We start from the raw sequence: 9112 nt of genomic DNA, 5'->3' as shown, positions 1-9112 counted from the left end.
ACTGCCTCTGGGTAGAGAGAAGATAGACATGGCCCATAGGCAAATGATGGTTAAGGAAGGGGAAGAGAAGGAAGGGGAAGAGGGAAACCCCTGTTAGGATGAGCTGGGCATGTTAATTAGGGTAGCCAAAAGGAGGCTTTTGATTGCTGGACCTCAATACCTTGAGAGCTGTACCTTGATGGTCAGTCTCCAGAGGAGGAAGTGGCCAAATAAGGGAATAGACACTGTGGCTAGCTTTCAGAATGTAGCCTAACAGTTTAGCAAGGTAGAGGGAATCAGGAAGAGCAAGACCTGCCAGTACCTTTCACCTTTCCTTTAGTGAGGGGAAGTTTTTCTTCGGTAATTTCATTGAAGATCTGGTCTACACCATTGATTTGAGATTCTTTTCCCACATCGTCTTAGTCAGTGTTCTATTGTTGTGAAGAGAGACCATTATCACAGCAACTATTATGAAAGAAAGCTTTTAATTGGGGCTTGCTTACAGTTTCAGAGATTTAGTCAGTTATTATCATGGGAGGGAGGCGTGAAGGCAGACATGGTGCTGAAGAAGTGGCTGAAAGTTCTACATCTGGATCCACAGGCGGCAGGAAGAGAGAGCCACTGGGGGCCAACTTGGGCTTTTGGAACCTCAAGGCCCACTTCTAGTGACACATGTCCTCCAATAAAGCCATATCTACTGTTTCATATTTCCTGTGTATTTCTTCCCTGTATGTGTTTTTTTTTCTGTTTTTTTTTTTTGTGCTTTGCTTATTTTATCTACATTATTTGTTTTTATTTTCCAGATTTCTGATTATATATTAGATATTCTGATTCAATATACTTGAAAGATTTTTCCTTTGATTTTTCTAGTTGGGTAAATGTGTTTTTCAATTCCATTTTCATTTTACCTCAACTCCTCCTTCATGTTTTTATCTCCTTATTGAGTTCCATTTCCAAAGCTTTGATTGTCTTTGTCATTTCCATCTGCCTTAGGTATGTAGTTCTTGACCATCACCTAGACACTGATTTTCCTTAAGCTCTTTTTCTTTGATTTCATTGAGCTTTTTCTTTGAGTCTTTATACTTCTTGAATTCCTTGAGAAGGTGCATGGTTTTTCCTTCAAGTTCTCTGTATTGGGGTTTATTTAGGTTGTATATGTCATAGGAGAGTCCTATTGGTATGGTCACTATATTGGGAAGATTCTTGCTAAAGCTCCTCCACAATGAAGGAAGGAAACCTCCCCCTACTAAAGGAAAGGTGAAGGGATCTAGTAGGTCTGACCATGGCAATCATGTCACTGGCAGGTCTTGCCCTTCCCCAATTCTCCTTTTCTTGCTAAACTGTTAGATTATATTCAGAAACCAGAGTAGTTATAAGGCTCTGGCTAAGTTTGACAGATTACCAAAAGGTATGAGTGGAGAGGTCTGGGGAACTTGCTAGACCCTGGAGGAGGCTGTTGGAAGGCTGCATATCAAGTGGGTTAGTGTAGATGGTGGAATGGGTCCCGTGGGTAGATTCAGGTAGGATGAATTCTAGAGGAAATCCAGTCTAAAACATTAAAACCTGGTTTTAGGTAATGGAGGATGAAGTTAGACTATAGGGAACAAATGAATGTATAGGCAGTAATTTGAGTTCCCTTCTTAAAGGGCACAAATACAGAACAATTGTGACTGTAGTTTTGCTGGCTGGACCTTAGGAATAATACCATATTTAATAGTGGGAATTGGTAGTTTAGATAATTTGAAGGAAGTGAGTATAGTTAGTGTTGAATATTAATTCATCATTAATTTTGTCATAAGTTAGATACTTATGAGTTTCACTGATAAAGCACCAGGTATTCCTTGGCAAATATCACAGGATAAAAACTTTCTGCCAGTGTGGGTAGATGCATATTTGCAAACCTATCCACCCAGGTAAATACAAAGCAGATTACTGATATAAATGCAAGGCGATGGCTCAGGATTAATTGGGCAGGGAAGGCAGGCACAACCATGGACACTTCTGTGTATCACCAGCTGCATAGAGCAAAATTGCTCTGGGTCAGGATGTTCCAAGGACTACACTGGGAAACCAGCACATACAGTTCTCACATCTTAAAGTCAGTGCCCAATTTTTACAAAGCCAATAGGATTGAGAGATGAAGGCAGAGGTACGTTGGTCTTGCAGAAGAACGTAAGACCAAATGGGACTCATGTAATATTATCACAACCATAATGACTAAGTTGGCAGCAATAGTGAACGTGCCAATAGCTGCTGCTATGGAGATGAAAGAAATACACAAGAGTGATTCAGTGACCCAAAGATAAAGACACAAAGGGATAAAGCACCTGGAGGTAGAAGACTGGCAATAAATAATTGTAAGGTTATCAGAAGACCTACACTCAGTCCAAGCCTGTCAACAGGTCATCCTGGATATGTTGCCTAACTTAATAAACATATGTCAACACAGTGACCTAAGAATAATGGCTTCCTCACCCAGTGTCACTCTTGAAACCAACAATTCTTTATTGTTTTACTGAGCTGTCTGACAAAGCTACAATATAGCTCAGAGAAGTTATTACAGTACTTAGAAAGAGTAAAATCTGATAGATGATTGGATCTTGGAGTGGAATGTGTGAAACAAACTCGGTCCTGGGAAGCCTATGGTATGTGTTGGTTGGGGTATGGACAAAGGGCACAAACCAAAGCCTCCCCAATGGCCCATGTGTTGCTCAGGATGTTGGAAGTGCATGCAAGTGGGAGAATCATTAGGAAATACCACTTTCTGTGCTGCTTAGCCTCCTGAGGTGAGTGCACATTACCTACTATGATATGCAAATACAGGCTTGGAATGAGGCCAACAACGTCTGGGAGGAAATGAATGTTCTCTTCCTTTCAGCTGATTATCTTGGGAAATAGATATTCATTGGTTACAGCAATGAAGTGTGTTAGGGGAAAGCAGGCTGGAAACATGAGCAGAGGACAAGAAGTCTCATGTAGGCTGATACGAGCAAGCAGTACACACAGTTCTAATAAAGAGTGATGTAGGCTTAGATTTTTTAAAATCTACTTTAATAAGGGTTCTGAAACACTTCAACCTTTCTGCTAGTCATGGCTAAAAGCAGGGGAGAAAAGGGATGTGGACCTATTTAGAATTAGTTCTGTGGGGCAATTCCAATCTCTGTTTCCAGGATACTAGCAGTCCAGTCAAAAACATCAAATGTGAATCAGTAGTGGCAGTCCAGTCCCAACAGCAAACACCAAACACAAATCAATAGCAGTGGCTTGATCCAGAAGAAACCAAGAGGCTCCACCAAATTGGCAGAAGTCTGTGGAAGTGGCAAGAAGCAGCCAGAATACCACAAGAAGTTCTTTGGCAGATTACACTTTATGACTTCTATGAGAAGAGAAGATCAGCAAAGAGCAGCAAACCGTTGCAAGTTGAACAAATGCAAGACCAGTGTTCACTGTCTGCTGGGTTCTACTTATGGTCTTTCCAAACATCACATGTCCCCTCAAGTGTCTCCATCAGCAATACATACTCTCATAAGACAGCTTCCAGAAAAACATCACGTGACACAACTGAGTCTCCAAAGAAACCAGAAATTTCCACATCAGAGTGAGATACTTAAATTCAAGGGTCTGCAGAGGTAGAGGGAGTGAGAAAATACATTCTGGAATTGGCTGGTTATGGGAGGATATAGCAGGGCTAAGTGGCAGGGAAGGGGTTGCTTTCTGAGAAATTAGAGATTCACATTTGCTAGGCAGAGTCACCGTTGAGCCGGGGCCATGACAGCACTGAGAAGATCCACACAGAGAGCTGGAACCCCTGTGCGTAGAGTTGTGAGTAAAAGACAGACACATGGAACATGGGCATGGAGAATGAATGGAGCAGTAATGATCTAGCTGCAAGGGCGATGAGGCCCGAGTTAGCTCTGAGATCATAAGGAGAAAATGGGAGAAGGATGTTGGAGACATCTCAGAGGAAATGCAGTGGGCTGTTGGGAACTGGTGATGTAAAAACCCCGAGGCTGGTAGATGGGAGAATGCTGGGCATGGTGGCTATGTAATAAAGGCTAAGGTGGAGTGGTCCCAGCACTGGAGATCTGGATCTGTGCTGAGGTCCTAGACACTGACTTGAAAGTATTTTGTGACACAGAATTCATCACAAGAGGAACAACATGCAGCAGGAGCATTAGGTGGATGAGGAAGGAGGCAGGATGGAGAGGAAATGGAAGGAATTTCTAGGAGAAGCAAGAACACAAACCACAAAGCACTCACAGACAGCTACCATGATGAAATAATGGTGAGAAAGTAAAAAAGAACAAGGTATGATGTATATTTTTATGGGTTATGTGAGGGTGTTCCAACATCATTATTTACCATGTTATCACCACAGACTTTTTTTCTTACTTTTTAAAAATCTTTTTTTATTGGATATTTTATGTATTTACATTTCAGGGGTTGTTCCTCTTTCCCCCTGGCCTATCCAACCTCCCCTTGCTTCCATGAAGATGCTCCTACTCTCACCCACCCACTCCCACCTCATCCCTGGCATTTCCCTACACTGGGAAACAAGTCTTCACAGGACCAAAAGCTTCTTCTCCCGATGATTCCAGACAGTGCTATCCTCCGCTACATATGTGCCTGGAGCCAAGGGTCTCTCCATGTGTACTCGTTGGTTGGTGGTTTAGGCTCTGCGAATTCTGGGGTGTTTGGTTGGTTGATATTGTTGTTCTTCCCACGGGGTTTCAAACACCTTCAGCTTCTTCAGTCCTTTGTCTAACTCCTCCATTGGGGTCTCTGCTCAGTCTGATGGTTAGCTGCAATCCTCCTCATCTGTATCAGTAAAGCTCTGACACAGCTTCTCGGGAGACAGGCTCCTGTCAACAAGTACTTCTTGGCATTAGGAACAGTGACTGAGTTTGGTGGCTGCATATGCGACGGATCTCTGGGTGAGGCAGTCTCTGGATGATCTTTTCTTCAGTCCCCGCTCTTCTATTTGTCTCTGTATTTCTCCCAGTGAGCATTTTGTTTTTCCTTCTAAGAAGTGCTGAAACATCCACATTTTGGTCTTCCTTCTTTTTGAGCTTTATAAGGTCTGTGAATTGGTTCTTGGGTATCCAGAGCTTTTGGATAGTATCCACTTATCAGTAAGTGCATACCATATGTGTATTCTTTTAAGACTAGATTACTTCACTCAGGATGATATATTTTAGCTCAAAGCATTTGCCTAAGGATTTTATGTAATCATTGTTTTTAATAGCTGAGTAATACTCCATTGTGTAAATATGTAAATACATCATATTCTCTGTATTATTCCTTTGTTGAAAGACATCTGGTTTCTTTCCAGCTTCTGGCTAATATAAATAAGTCTGCTACAAATATAGTGGAACATGTGTCAAGAATTGACAAATGGGACCTCATAAAATTGCAAAGCTTCTGTAAGGCAAAGAACACTGTCAATAGGGTAAAACGGCAATCAACAGATCGGGAAAAGATCTTTACCAATTCTACTTCTGACAGAGGACTAATAACCATACAAAGAACTCAAGAAGTTAGACTCTAGAGACTCACGGCAGACTCTCCAATAATTTACTCTGCACGATGTGACATCTCTCTGTAAGTGCCAAGAACAAAACTTCTACTATTTGTTTAGTGCCTGCAGATGTCTCATCTTGGAGGGAAACCACGGGAACTAAGAACATTTTCCTAAGCCACACAGCTCACTTTAATCCTGCAGAGCAGAGGCCAATCCTATGCTTAAGAGCAGTGGTCTCAGGAGTGTGTGTGTGTGTGTGTGTGTGTGTATGTGAGTGTGTGTGAGTGTGTGTGTGAGTGAGTGTGTATGAGTGTGTGTGTGAGTGGTATGAGTGAGAGAGAGAGAGAGAGAGAGAGAGAGAGAGAGTGTTTGCCACTCCTTGCACTCTGCAGCTGTTCTGATTGTGTGTCCCCTGGAATACTGATCACCCCATAACATTTGGTTGTAGCCCAAGAAGCTTCTTGCTGGAAGCCCTCCAGGGTGACAAGACAAAGGGCCTTTCTCCCTCTCTAGCAGGAGTACCTTTCAGGAGTACTTCCCTTTCCCTCTGTGACACTCTGAGTAGGGACAAACTTTCCTCCAAGGTGACACAGGCACCTGCCTCTCTGCAGCTAGCGAAGCTTACAATGCTGGGATTTCAGTGATCTTAAAACTAATGTGGCTTGTAAAGGTTGGAAATGTTTTTGTTGGTTTGTTTTTTTCTTGTTTTGTTTTTGTTTCTTTTTTAACACACTAGTTAACACCCGCAGTCTAGTTTTTGTGGTAATTGCACCCCTGTTTGCTCCTAACACCATGCCTTTAAAAGACTAAGAATGCCATGCTGGGATGTCCCTACTTTGCATTAGAAGAGGTAACTGTCCAACAACCTCTTCCCCTCTGTAAGTGCCCCTGAAAGAGGAGAGCGATGTGTGGTGTTATACAAGGTGCCAGCCATGCTCTTTTGGACCTGTGCGGTCCCGTGGCAACAGTGATGTACACCTGCTGTTTCTCCAGAGGGCCTGAGCCTGTTCCCAGTACCCACACAATGCAATGGCTCACAACTGTCTGTAACTCCAGCCTCAGGAAATGCAACACATACTTCTGACCTCTCCTGGCAATAGCCATGTTAGTAGCGCACAGATAGATGTGAAAGAATGCTCCCCCACACGCTGTACTATTCATTCTCCTGGGAACATTAGTAGCACCTTTATTTCACTATACTTCTTTTTCATGTAAATGTCTCTGTTATCTAGCCATTTTTTTTTAAAAAAATAAATAATCAGTTTATTGTACCAAACCCACAGACAGATAAAATTACAGAACTGGAATTCAGTAGCCACTCTAGCAAACACTGGCCCCCAGTTTAGTGAAAATTCAGATGGCCATTGTGAAGCAAAGTGTGGCTTAAGGTTTTATACTTTCATCATAATTCCACTTTTTGCATTCAATCATCAGCACAAAGGAGAAAAAGCATGAGAAAACTGAAGCGAGAACAGCTTGCTTTGTCATGACACACATGTGTTTTTCCTGCATTTGGTTCTTTCTGATCAGCCACACAGATACTTGTTTACAAATATAAATGTATGTATTATAGACTATGGTCCATATAGAGGGGAGAATGTGTTTATCATTTTTATCCAAATGTTATGTATCTTTCTCACTTAATAGTTTACTTTCTATGTCTATCCATTTTCTGACAGATTTCATTCTTTACAGTTGAGTAATATTCTGTTTTGTATTGTATATGTCTTCCTTTGCCTCGTTCACGATAATAAAACTGTGAGCTTTGTTTTAAATTGTTAGCTATCCTGTGTGTGCAGGAAATCAAACTCGGGTCCTCTGAAAAAACAATGAGTACTCTCAATCTCTAAGTCAGCTCTCCAGCCCTAATTCATTATTAATTAATTTTTTATCGAGACAAGGTGTCATTATGTAGCCTTGTCTTGTCTGGAACTCTCTGTGTAGACCAACCTGGCTTGTCTGGAATTTTCTGTGTGGACCAACCTTGCTCAGATCTCAGAGACCTACCCACCTCTGCTTTCCCCAGTGCTAGGCTTCAACTAAAATATGGAAATTTTCTCTTTAAAAGTTGATTTCTAGATGATTGCGTTATTAGGGGCAACAACTCCAGGACCTCAGGACCAAGGGAAAAGTTGAGAAGACAGAGGTGGCAAAGCCTTGGAACAAACTTCCCCGGCCAGTACCCTTACTGCACACAGAGCCCTCTCTGTAATCAGGACCATTCTCTTTCTATCCGAGCCCTTCCGGACTGGGCTGCTTCTCCCTGGACGCACAAAGCCAGCACCATGTAGATGCCCCAGCCCTCTGCTACTACAGCCCACCATCCATCAACAGCCCAGGCTCAGACTTTGACCTCAGAGATGGACACTTTGACTGATACCAGTCCCGGAATGAGGAAGTCGAAGAGAGGTTGAACCATTTGCTGCGCTGGGTCCTGGAACACCGAAACCAGCTGGAGGTGGGTCCAGACTGGCAGGGGCCACAGTGACATGACCAGGGCACCTGACAAAATTGCTGACCACGCACAATGAGAGGCCTGAGGGCTGGCAGCTGGCAGCCTCCGGGTTCCAAGGGACACTGAATCTAAGTGAGTAGGAGACCCCGGCTGCTTGGGACCAGAGGCTTCCAAAGCCACCCCTCCTTAGGGAGCTCATGTACATGGGCTACAAATTTGAGCAACACATGTGTGTAGACAAACCTGGAGGCTCCACAGACCCCTCTGGGGAAGTTAGTAGCAATGCGGCCTTCTGCTCTGTGCTACGCAGCCACTTGGGGAACCACCCTCTTCTATTCTCCCGGCAGGTAGACTGCCTAAACCCCCAGGCTCCTTGCACACAACCTCTCTCCTGCTACATGGAGATCAAGACGTCCAGGGAGATGCGCAGCCCTGGCCATTGGAGGACAAGCTGCTGAAATGGTGGGCTCAGCCGTCCCTCCCAGGGGTCCCACATGTTATTGTCAGCTTCCGGAACCCAGGAAGTTTCGTCTGTTTCTTAAAAGACCTTTCCTACCATGGAGATGTTAGAAAATGTCAGGAATGACCGAGAAGGCTGGAATCCCTCTGTGTGCATGAACTTCTGCGCTGCCTTCCTTAGCTTTGCCCAGAGCACAGTAGTCCAGGATGATCCCAGGCTTATCTGCCTCTTCTGGGAACCTGGTGGCCCCATCACTGTGTCTGCCCATCGGGATGCATCCTGCCTTCATGGGATGTGGAAGCTGTGACCCAGGACCTCCCGTCACTCTCAAAGACACCCTTCCCCAAGGACTGAGGGCATGCAAGTCTGGGCTCCTAGCAGATAATAAGGATATGTTTCAAAAAAAAAAAAAAAAAAAAAAAAGGTGATTCTCTCAGGTATGTCTTCCATGACAAAAAAATTACCACAGTTATTATATTCTAGCTGCAGGTAATAGGAGTCCACACCTACTTTTGAAGTTGTCCTCAAGTATTCGACTTAAGCTTCTCTACAAATGGCATAAAATTAGATCTCTGTAAAGATTAAGGCTGGACAAGACAACCCGTTAGGAGGAAAAGGGTCCAAAAAGCAGGCAAAAGAGTCAGATAGTACCAGTTCCAACTGTTAAGTGTTCTTCAAGAAGACCAAACTACCCAAC

At 43.4% G+C, this 9112-nt stretch overlaps 1 pseudogene across 1 annotated transcript; it reads left to right on the top strand.

Annotated features, from left to right (window-relative positions):
* Positions 1–7791: 7791 nt before the first annotated feature.
* Positions 7792–8769, top strand: LOC308432752 (decapping and exoribonuclease protein-like; annotated as a pseudogene). Its single transcript has one exon. The product of its transcript is annotated as a decapping and exoribonuclease protein-like (transcript).
* Positions 8770–9112: the final 343 nt, after the last annotated feature.

Source organism: Micromys minutus, assembly GCF_963924665.1.
Source record: "Micromys minutus genome assembly, chromosome: 18".
Taxonomy (NCBI): domain Eukaryota; kingdom Metazoa; phylum Chordata; class Mammalia; order Rodentia; family Muridae; genus Micromys; species Micromys minutus.
Note: the sequence above shows the minus strand (reverse complement) of the source record. Positions and strands in the feature narration are given on the sequence as shown.